Below are 12,205 nucleotides of genomic sequence, written 5' to 3' on the forward strand. Positions count from 1 at the left end.
GCGGGGCTCGAACTCACGGACCGCGAGATCGTGACCTGGCTGAAGTCGGACGCTTCACCGACTGCGCCACCCAGGCGCCCCTCTTACCACAATTTTTTAAAACTTTGATTTGAACATCGAGTCCTATGGCTTCCCTTTACACAGGAGGACACTGAGAATTCTAGAGCTCCAAGCAAGACGGAGGTGAGTGCCAGGAAGGTCTCTGTGAGGCCAATGCCTCTGTTCTTACCTCTCCGTGCTACGCGTGAGTGGCCACTTGATTGAAGCCATCACTTTATCAGAAAACAATGTGTTATAATCTGACACTCAATATTGGCTCTATCAACAAGATGATTATTATGAGCTAACTATCTTGTTTTTTCATGTTTACTTGTAAATATAACTTCTTACTACAATTCAAAATTCTCACCTATGAAGTAGTCATTTGCAGGAAAAAAAAATACTAACCAATATAGACCTTAATCATTCTCTGAATAGAAAGAATGATACAATTTTTATATCTTTAAAACAAGCTTGCATTAGCGAATGATGTCACTAATTTAGACTATGTTTAAACTTCAGATTTAGGTCTTCTAGCAACACAAGTCAAAGACCTATAGGGTAAAATTCAACTTCCATTTAAAATTGGTCTCCTGCCCAGATTCAGAAATGCACTTTCTTCTTTTAAATGAACACTCGATAGAACAGGATTCCAGCACTTACTTTCACAGCTATTTGAGCAACACAGGTGCCACCTGCAATGTGCTGCAATTGGGCCTTTGAAGCAGAGGATGGGGTTATCTCCAGGATAATCTGGATACTCAGAAATTCTCCAATTTTGGGACACCTGGGTGCCTCAGTCGCTTAAGCATCCAACCTCAGCTCAGGTCATGATCTCACGATTCGTGGGTTTGAGCCCCGTGTCAGGCTCTGTGCTGACCGCTCAGAGCCTGGAACCTGTTTCAGATTCTGTGTCTCCCTCTCTCTCTGCCCTTCCCCTGCTCACTCTCTGTCTCTGTCTCTGTCTCTGACTCTGTCTCTCTCTCTCTCTCTCTCAAAAATAAATAAACATTAAAAAAAAATTTTTTTAAAGACGCACTGACATCTTAAATCCTCCTGCTCCAAAAAGCTCCGTGAAACTTTGCAGAGAAGGCAGATTCAAGTAGCATTCTCCAGAAAGCCGTTAATTACTGAGTTGGGGGCTGGCAGGGGGGAAGGAATAACATATTAGTACTAGTCTTAGCTCTTATTCAGTTGAGTGAGAAAGGGACAAATGGTTGGTGACTGTGCAGAACCATTCTATTTCTTTCTCCCCTGATTATCCTGACCCAAATGTGAAATGATCATGTTTCCAGATCATAGTTTCAACTATAGCTGAAGTTATCATTGATGACCATTTGTATGTCTATATTCGGATGCTTTGACGTTTGGGACTTTGCTGACCTGGGAGAGACCGCCTTTCTCGGGGTTAGCCAATTTCTAGAGATAGTAAACCCACCAGAGGGTGTACTTTTCAAATGCAGACCAAGCAATCCAGAGCTCCTATCCCCAAGCACCTCCTTTTTCAGACTGTCACACTCTGGACCACCATCCATCTGCTCTAATCATCCCAAGGCCAGGCACCAGACAAATAGGGACAGCGCCTGTGCCCCAGAGCCCACTGAAATTATTCAAACTAGCCAGTCCTAAGTCTGCTTCCCCTGCCTTGTCTGTTCCTTCCCACAGAAACTGTAATCAAGTTCCTCCTTTCCTTCTGCCTCCTGGCCAATCCCAGTGCATGCCTGTGTGTCCCCATCCATGGTGTGGGGTGCTCCCTCCTCCTGGGATCTGTGAACATAACAAACTGTCTTTTCAATGGCAATCATCTCCTGATCTGTTGACCTCGCCATACCTGAATAATAACAAACCTATGTTTTGAAACACCATTTATAGCCTTGTCAGGCTTTTTTGTAATTTCAGCCACGATATATCTCTTGATATGATAGCAGTATTCTCATAAGATTAATTGTCTTGATTTAAAAGAAAATGATTAACTTGTTTTCTAATGCCTTTAAAATGGATTGCTCAGTGAAAATGCACTTATTAAATAAAGCAAGTTTTTGATCTATGCTCTACTCGCCAACGAATTGAATTGTTGTGATGCCTTCCAGATTCCTGCAATGTTTCTTCAATGAAGAAGACATTATGGTAGAGTGGAGAGAAGCCCAGACATTTAAAGCCTGAACTTTAGTGTTTGGAAAGCAACTCCGTTAGCTGAAAAAAGACATTCCCTTCGTAGGTTTCCATCTAGGAAAAGCAGAGTTTGGACAAGACATTCTCTATGGCCCGTTCCAGATTAAAGGGGTCTTAGTTGTGAAAACCTAGGGGAAGCTCAAAGCTTTGTTTCTTAGAAAAGTAGGTATGATGTTGCTGCACCAATGTGAGTCATTTGCTATGCTTCTATGTGAACGTTATCTTGATGATTCTTTGAAAAAGAGGTTTTTCTGGGAAATTTGAGAAATTTGAGACTCTTGGGAAAGAGACTGACTAGATTGTCTCTTTAGATTCAATCCCAGTAAAAGTTGGAAGATGGTTAGGGTCTTCTGGGAGGATAAAGAGCCAGGCAGTTAGTACAGGTCGGCTGCTGGCCACAGCCAAGGATGGGATTGCCACTCTGCTCAGGAGGAGTTTTAATGTGAAGTATGGTGACCCATGGAAGCAGGGAGAAATGGAGATTATAGACAAAGAAAATGTGGTACAAAAAAGGAGTAGAGAAAAGCCAGAGAAGGGGCACCTGGATGGCTCAGTTGATTTTAAGTGTCTAACTCTCAATTTCAGCTCAGGTCATGATCTCATAGTTTTGTGGGTTCAAGCCTCGCATTGGGCTCTGCCTTGACAGCACAGAGCCTGGTTGGGATTCTCTCCCTCTCTCTCTGCCCCTTCCCCACTTGTGCTCTCTCTCTCTCTCTTAAAATAAATACTCTTAAAAAAAAAAAAGCCAGCAGAGAAAGAAAGGCATCATCATCAAGGAATTGAGCTCTTTGCCTCTACTGGTGTAGTGTCCCTGCCTCCCAGTTTTCTGACCCTACCAACTACTCTGTGACTCAGAAAGACAATATAAGACTTAGAGATGTGATACATCCTAATAAAATACTAACTACTTTATGAGTCTCTTTGCCCAGAAGTACTTTTTTCTTTTCTGGATACTTGCTGTACTTGTAAACCATACCATTTTATCCAGCATTTATTCACTTTTAAATTGTTTAACAATTTTATTAACTATAATAGTTTTACTAACTTGAGTCTTGCCTGGGTCAACCGGATTTCTCCATTTCAGGGGAGAGGAGCTTATATTCTCCTCTTTGGATCTTAAGCAGCATGTTACATAGATACATAGCAAGCAATAACAATTGCCTGTTGTTTGGGCAGTTATTACTATACCCATGGATCTGATTCCTCTTTTGACCTTAATTAATACCAAGTTCTTTAGGTTTCCGGTTACACGTTGACACCAAGCAGTTTCCCACTGGCGTCTGTCCAATTAGTTGAGCGTATGAAAAGAACATAGGGGGGCACCTGGGTGGCGCAGTCGGTTAAGCGTCCGACTTCAGCCAGGTCACCGTCTCCCGGTCCGTGAGTTCGAGCCCCGCGTCAGGCTCTGGGCTGATGGCTCAGAGCCTGGAGCCTGTTTCCGACTCTGTGTCTCCCTCTCTCTGCCCCTCCCCCGTTCATGCTCTGTCTCTCTCTGTCCCAAAAATAAATAAACGTTGAAAAAAAAATTTAAAAAAAAAAAAAAAAGAAAAAAAAAAGAAAAGAACATAGGGAGGGGCGCCTGGGTGGCTCAGTTGGTTGAGCGTCCGACTTCTGCTCAGGTCATGATCTCATGGTCCGTGAGTTCGAGCCCCGCGTCGGGCTCTGTGCTGACAGCTCAGAGCCTGGAGCCTGTTTCAGATTCTGTGTCTCCCTCTCTCTCTGCCCCTCCCCCGCTCATGCTCTGTCTCTCTCTCTCTCTCTCTGTCAAAAATAAATAAACATTAAAAAAAATTTTTTTAAAAAAGAACATAGGGAGAGATTGAAAGATTGAATGGAGGGATAAGAAATCACTGGTGACCAGAGAGCCACTGCAGTCACGTGCTAGAGGCTGCCGCTAGTTTGTGAAGTGAGCAGAAGAGTAAAACAGGAAGAAAGAAATCAGGGTGTAGTTTGAAGGCTGACATGTTTAAGGGCGAAGTCTCTATTTATTCCTTATTTAGTTTAAGATAACCTAAGCATTCGTATAGACTGAGGAAAAAATTAAAAGCCAAAGGAAGAAAAGATTGGAAAGAGATAATTAATGGACAGGAGATAGGATCACAGGGGGGGACGTATGACAATAGCCATGTTTGACTCCTGGCTCCTACTTTTACAAGCTGCGCAAATTCTCTCTTTAAACCTCATTTTGTTCATATGTCAAACGGGGATAAAACATGATTGTTCTAAGACCTAAATGAGGTAATATATAGAAGTCATTAGCATGGTGTAAGCTGTCATAAAATAGCAGCTATTGTTAAGTCAGGAGCACAAACGGAAAGGGGAAGGGCCACCAATGCCTCTGAAATAGAAAAGAGGGTAGGGGAAGATCTGTGTGAACTCAAGAGGAAATTCCAACATTTCTGAGGCTCATCCGGAGGTTTTCAACACTGGCATCAGCTGGGGAGCTTTCAGAAACATCAATACTTTTCTCCTACCCCAGACCAATTAAATCAGTAACTCTGAAGTTGGGCATGAGTACTGTTTTGTTTGTTTGTTTTTTTAAAGTTCTTCAGGTAAACACACTGCACAGAGTTGATTCATTTCTGAAGCTTGACTATATATTTTTGAAGTAGACACTTCAAAACTTTTAAAGAATGCTGATGGCAACCGTGGGTGAATGTCGAAAATGTTACGTTGAGCAAAAGAAGCCAGAAATGAAGAGACCCACTCTGTATAATGCCATCGTGATTCCATTGACATTGACATCAAGCAAAAAAAAAAAAAAAAGAAAGAAAAGAAGAAGAGAAGAGAAGAGAAGAAAAAAATCTACGAGGATAAAAGTTAGAATAATAGTTGTTTGGGGGAGGGGAGGAGAATTAGCCAGAATGGACAACTAAAAACATTCTAGGTTGATGGAAATATCCTGTATCTTGACTAAGGTGTTGGTTACTGAGCTAAATACATTGCTCAAACTCACTAAACTGTACACTTAAAATCTGTGCATTTTAGCATATGCATTTGTACCTATATATCTGATTACACAACAAATGGGGAGCCATTAAAAGTGGTTGAGTAGAGGGGTGCCTGGACAGTTCAGTTGGTTAAGCACCAGACTTCAGCTCAGGTCATGATCTTGTGGTCTGTGAGTTCTAGCCCTGCATCAGGCTCTGTGCTGACAGCTCAGAGCCTGGAATCTGCTTTGGATTCTGTGTCTCCCTCTCTCTCTCTGCTTCTCCCCACTTGTGCTCTGTCTCTCTAGCTCTCAAAAGTAAATAAACGTAAAAAAAATTGTTTTTAAAAGTGGTTGAGTAGGGAAGTTTAATAAAAGCTATTTCAAATGTGTAGAACACCTAATTATCCACTAGTTTTTCTGTTGAGCAGGTATTTAGTTCAAATATCTTTTTAAAACGTGTTTATTTACTTTATTTTTAAGAGAGAGAGAGTATGAACAGGGGAGGGGCAGAGAGAGAGGAGAGAGAATCCCAAGCAGGCTCTGCGTTGATGTGGGGCTTGAACTCATGAACTGAGAGATCATGACCTGAGCTGAAATCAAGAGTCAGACTCTTCACTGACTGAGCCACACAGGCACCCCTAGTTCAATTATCTTATCAGTAAATTTCTACTAGGTAAAGGGGATATCCCAGGAAACTATTCGGAGAAAGGAACCAGCTTGCTGTTGTTACTTTAAAGATTTAACCTTTCACATGTCTTATATTAGTTACATACCATTATGTTTAAGCATATATTATATTTTGATTATTCAGATTTTCATCTTCTGGTGTTTACTTTTGTGGTTCAGGTTTTATTTCTTTGTTTTCTTCTTTGGACCTTTGAAGTGATGGAAAGAACATTGGGCTGGAATCCCATGGCTCATTAAGCCATCTTCTTGTTTTATTCAGGAGCCTGTTCCAAGTCTCTCACCAGGAAAAGGAAGCTTAACTATACGAGCATATCACACAAACATTACCTTTGTCTTTATGTCTAAGACGTAACTCCTCCCACCCACCTGTGCACACACACAGACACTCACCATGTAGACCTACCTTCATGCTCTCTCCTTTGCTGAGGCACCCATAATGCAATGCGTGGCTTTTGTGAGCCTCCCTGGCGCTACCAACGGCCAGCGCAGGATGGGGAGTTTGAAGCAAATAGAAGAAAATTGTCCCAGCACCGCTCTTACCTTCCGTATCCCCACGTTTTTCCATTCTTTCCATTCACCGTGTGAAGGGAACATCAACCACACTTAACACTCTAAAGGAAGTTCAGAGATTCAAATTCTTCAGTGCTAAAGTTCATTTGCAAGTTCTATAGCAGCCGATGGTGATTGGTGATTGCGTTAAGTTCACCTAACACTAAAGAAGTAATTTGTTACCAGAGATTCCATTCCCTTCCTACCTCTGTTAGGATTTCTCCTGTTTCACTAGACTCTTTAGAGAACATTAGGCCATTATGAGCTGTTGAAATTCTTTTCCCTCCCCTGCTAGTGTCTTATGTCACTTGCCCCTGGCAGCGACCACATTGAGCAACATCATCTTATTTTCTTTGTCATGCTTCTGCATTTGAATTTAAATGCCCCAGAAACACATACAAAAGGCTTATGTAATTTTTTTATGATAGCATTTTCAATTTCTCCCATTTGACCTTTTGATATTGCTTTCACGATTAATTTTTTTCTAGGGCCTTGTTGACACAACAGACCGCTGTACTAACCTGTTAACCTTCGAAAAATCAGAGTTGAAATCTGGTTTGAGTGAGAAACCCCAAACAGTTTCCAGCTGGCCTGGGCCTGATGAACAGTAAGCCAGACACACTCATGTCCATGATGGATGAGCTGCTGGTGAATAAGAGGAGGTTGAAATGGAATGGGATGTGAAGACAGCATCGTGTTTAATCTTAGGGTGGCTCATCTTAGCGCTCATGTTCAGAAAAGAATAAAAACGCAAGTGATTTAGCCAAAGACGCCGTTTCTCTTTCTCCAACTTGCCACAGACAGTCCTCGGGAGTCAGCCCCTTCTGCTATGTGCACTGATGTACGATGGCCAGGTGACATCATTAAGCTATTTCTTGTTCCTCCCTTCCTAATTATGCCAGATTGATATCTGGTTAAATCGCAAAAACAGTTCTAATCCCCTTTAACTGTAAATCCTGCTTTCATCCCAATTGTGAGTTAAACCGTACCCAGATGCTTGTGAAATCCTCAACACTGTCCAGGGGTAATTGAGGAATGCTCCGTTTGGTTAGTCTGCACCTTGAGGACAGATGACTCACTCCTCTCTCGATCCCATCTTCAAAAGTGGTCTGTCTGGCCTTTGCCGTCCTCCCTAACCCACCTGTCCACATCAAACATACCAATCACTGGTCCTGTGGTTTTACAAGCCTTTTGAGTCTCCAGAGCTGACCTTTCTGTTTTATTTTATTTCTAACTAGGGGCGACCGGATCGCCAAAATCTCCAAGGGATATTCTTTGAATAACTACACCCAGTGCTCGCCTTAGCAGCACAGACACTGAATAGATAGACACATCCACGTTTGGTAATTTTATTGTATATTTATTTGAAAAGAAAATATTGCCATTCGGTCATCACTGCTTTCCAACACGCTATGCTTTAGTTTCTGTGTTCATTCTACAGTGACTCCCATGTGGACAGAGCAGGGTGGGAGCCTGTGAAGACCGAGGCCAGTGCTAGAAGCTTCTCCTCCTGAGAAGCAACTCTGCAGAGCAGTTATGACCACAGAGCAGCTCCGGGGAAGCCTTCTTACCATGCATGCACCCCGTGGCTACAGCCACTTGCTCTTTGAAGGCTGAGCCCTTGAGCAGTGTCCTTTTCTGACATTGTCACCCAGAGTAGACATTTACAGCAGTCTCTGTTTTGCACAACAGACCTGTGCTTGTGTGAGGCCTTGAGCAGGGTCAGCTATATAATTTGCAGGGTTCATTACAGAATGAAAATGTGGGGCTTCTTTTTTAAAAAGTAGGAGAGGGCCTGCTTTGGTAGCTTGTATATTAAAATTGGAGCCATACAGAGAAGATTAGCATGGAACCTGCACAAGGATGACACGCAAATTCGTGAAGCGTTCCATAAAAAAAGAAAGAAAAAGTAGGGGAGAAAATGCCTTTAAAGGCAATAAAATAGGAGCCCCTGAGTGGCTCAGCCGGTTGAGCTACTGACTTGATTTTGTCTCAGGTCTTGATCCCAAGGTCGTGGGGTCAGGCTCCACCCTGAGCCTGGAGCCTGCTTAAAATTCTCTCTCCCTCAGCCCCTCTCCTCCCTGTTTGCACTCTCTCTCTCTTTAAAAAAAAAAAAAAAGTATTAAAACATAAGGTTTTTCCTTTCTTCTGAAGTCTCCTTTTGACTTACCATGGTAATTGGGTTTGTTTTTTTCTTTTTTTTTTTTTTGTTTGTTTTGGTTTGATTTGGCTTTTGCTATTTAATGTCATTCTAAATCAGAAAAAATTCAACATTTTAATTTTTAAATTTTTTAATGTTTGTTTATTTTTGAGATAGAGACAGACAGAGACAAAGTGTGAGTGGGGGAGGGTCAGAGAGAGAGGGAGACAGAATCTGAAGTAGGTTCCAGGCTCCGCACTGTCTGCACAGAGCCTGACGTGGGGCTTGAACTCACAAGCCGTGAGATCATGACCTGAGCCAAAGTCGGATGCTCCACTGACTGAGCCACCCAGGCGCCCCCAGAAAAATCAACATATTTAGGTGATTAGCATGAAATGTACCATTGGTCTTTATAGGGTGCAACACTAGTTTTAAATGAAAATGTAAGAGCATTCGTCTCTCAGGTAGCATACTCAAAATTACACAAGCCAAATTTCAAAGCTGCATGTCTATTGTGGTTTTATTGCAACAGTGGAAACACTGCACAAAAGCAACTCTGCTTTGCACAGCACACATTCTACCAACTCTGTTTTCAGCTTACTGAAGAGTAAGGAAAGACTGAACAGAAAATAAACCATTACCCTATCTTTTCCTTTCTTTCTCGGTCACCATTTTCAGTATTATTGGCCGACTCAAGAAAGTAACACAAGTAAAGAATGGGTTCCTTGATAGGGTTCCTTGTTCATTAGTGTTCATTAGAGTGTCATTGTCTTCCTCCGGGTCTGAAGCAGGTTCTGTTTTAAACAGAAAGCATGGCCTAAAGGGGTTGTCAATGACCCTTCATACCCAGCTATAAGACCCAACTTACTTGCCTGGTACTTGTACTGAGTCACTGAACTGCCATGCCTTGTGGATCCACCAGAATTCTTTGCTCGTTGAATGTCATCCATTCTATTTGTAAATAGGCCTACAAAGAGTCACAGTGCACGTGCATATAGCATGTAACTTCTCTGTTCCACTGTCCCGTCACATTTCACTTGCAAAACACAAGTTCAAAGATAGCATGATTAAACATTTCAAGACACAACAATACAGGATTAAGCCAAACAAGGGACCCTTTTGAACATGAGCCCTGGGCTACTGGATGGTCTGCACATCCATGAAGTCAGGCCTGGCCTTGAACTAGGAAACCGCTTGTTTGATCGACTCAGGTTCAACCACGGAAAAGGTACCAAAGTCAAGAATATTTTTGGAAGTGTCAATGAGGAAGAAACACTTAAGTTACTATTTCTTATGTTTGTAGACCACCAGACGTCAAAATTTGGTTTCCTTTGATTGAGTTCATTGGGTTGACTTCCAACACCTCTGGTTTCCTGTTCGATGCCACAGAATTATTTTATAAACTATGAATGAAATGGATTACCTCTGGCTTCATCTCTGCATGGGTGCAGGCACATAAGTTCCTCAACCTCTTGAGCCTCCAGGTTGCAGGGCACCCCTTTTATTCATTTCTGGGTCATGCCCCCTCAGACCCTTGAGTGGTGATATCTTTTGGACGTGGCATGTGTGATTTATGAAAGGCTTTGGTTCTGGATGGACTTTGCCTGCAGGGGCTGACCCTCCACCCACAGGGGATGATAGGTAGATAATAATGCCTTGAGAGACAAAAGAGGAACTGTAAAAAAAAAAGACCTTTGCCCCAAGGAGTTATATAATCACTCCACAGCACTGTGTACACACACACACACACACACACACACACACAGAGGTGGGGCAGCAAGGAAGCAGTAACATGGATTTCTTTCCCAAGGACTGACACAGCAAGTTATCTCTTCATAACTGACATTAAAGCTGGCTCTATGCACAATTCAAGCTTTTGTCTTATTAAATTACTGAAGACAGGGAGGATACTAGGAGTCTGCAAATAATCTGTTTTCCTCAGACATATCAGGGCAGTTACCAACCACGGTTCCCATCTTTAACTTCTTTTGGAAAGTGAACCTGTTACCTATCAAGAGATATAACCATGGGGCCGCATGCACGTGTTTTTCTAGTGAGTTACATCCTGGCTGCGTCCCTACATTTTTCTCCTTGTGTAGTGTGGACAGCTCCAGAGACAAACCCTCACTGCTGTAACATTTTCGTGGGAGCAAGGAATGAGAGCTAGTCCATTGCATTCAGGAGAGTAGTGTGTTGGGCTCCATAAAGGATCTGGGACCATCCTTCCCCTCCCTGCCCTTGTGCGCTGACCTCAACCTGCCTTGTCTGCAGGGATAAACAATGACCAGTTTGGACCTGCCTCTGCTCTTGCTCTCAGTCTCCCTCTGTGACCTTATCCTTTGGCCACAGCAGTGCCCCAGAGGCATCGTGCCTGAAGCTGAGTGACTGGAGTGGCAGGGCTGAGTCTAGAATACCACAGAAAGGCACTCTATGTTGGGTACCGCAAATCCTCCTTGAGGAGCCTCTCCAGGTACCAGAATTCAGCATGACTTGCATTCCTGTCAATCAACCAAAACAGGCACAGATATTAACTGAGAGCCTTCTAAAGAATATGCTGGTGATGGACAGATGTATTTGAAAGAATAAAAACCACCGTTCAGAGTTTGGCTTTGCATATGTCTCACTGGATGACCTTAGACCAGTTATTTAATTCTGGAGGCTTTTGTTGTCTCAGTAGTAAATTAGAGATGAAAATACCTCTTGCCTATCTCACGGTTTAGAGATTGAACCAGGCTAAACACTGCACATATAATAACACACCATAAGAAAACTGTTAGAGTTGACTGCAATGTCAGGCATTACTATCAAGTGCTTAATACCATCCCAGACAGCATGGAATAAAAAATAACTAATATTTCATGCCTATCTGAAATGAAATCACAATCTTGTTGGGAGGAAAGGCTCTGTATGTGGTACAGATATGCTTTTTTAGATCTCCACATTATATATTGTTCGTAACAACACTTCTGTCTACGAAGTTGGTTCTATGATTATGTCCATTTTACATATGAAGTAATGAGATGCAGTGATCCTGCATACCGTTTGAAGGTCACATGCCCGGCCTCAGGAAAAAGGCAAACTCAAGATATGAAACCCATGAAGTCTAACTCCAGACTCCAGACTTCACCTTGACACCATGCCGTATCTTTTCATTGGTATTATAGACTTAGTACAGGCAATAATTAAGTGGACTTAGTTATAGAAGAGATCAATATGTAATCTTCTCAAAGACCCTATGTATCTTTCCCTGGGAGCCCTACTTCTAGCTTTATGATAAGCCACAGTAATAGCCTAACCATAAAAACTAAGCCTTCTTAATTGCTCCCCCTCTAAAAGTTCTCGAAATCTGTCAGCTTATTTAAAATGCGGAGCTTTTGACGAAGCCCTTCATGGGACACTCAGACCCGAGTGTCTGATGCTGGTGGAGAGGGTGTCTACAGGAAATTGCCAAGCGGGTCCTATAGGTGCCAGCGCTCTGCTCACGTGTGGGGCTGAATCTGCCGATGAACATATTTGGTTAGGACTGCTTCATTGTGTCCGCTTGCTTAAAAGTACTGAACTGTTGTGTAAGTTCCTTTGAAACAATGCATAAGGAAATAGAATTTAATAGCATTTCTGGCTCTTGAGTCAAGTGTATGTCAGATTACAACGAGCAATTTGAAAACACCAAAGTAGCACAATCAAAA

The 12,205-nt window shown here is 42.4% G+C and overlaps 1 non-coding gene across 1 annotated transcript; it reads left to right on the forward strand.

Moving 5' to 3' along the window:
- The first annotated feature begins 8,174 nt into the window (after positions 1–8,174).
- On the forward strand, positions 8,175–8,277 carry LOC122496391. The gene has a single exon (XR_006300792.1). It is a non-coding gene; the product is annotated as a U6 spliceosomal RNA (small nuclear RNA).
- Positions 8,278–12,205: the final 3,928 nt, after the last annotated feature.

The sequence above is a fragment of the Prionailurus bengalensis genome, chromosome A1 (assembly GCF_016509475.1).
Source record: "Prionailurus bengalensis isolate Pbe53 chromosome A1, Fcat_Pben_1.1_paternal_pri, whole genome shotgun sequence".
NCBI classification, from domain to species: Eukaryota; Metazoa; Chordata; class Mammalia; order Carnivora; family Felidae; genus Prionailurus; species Prionailurus bengalensis.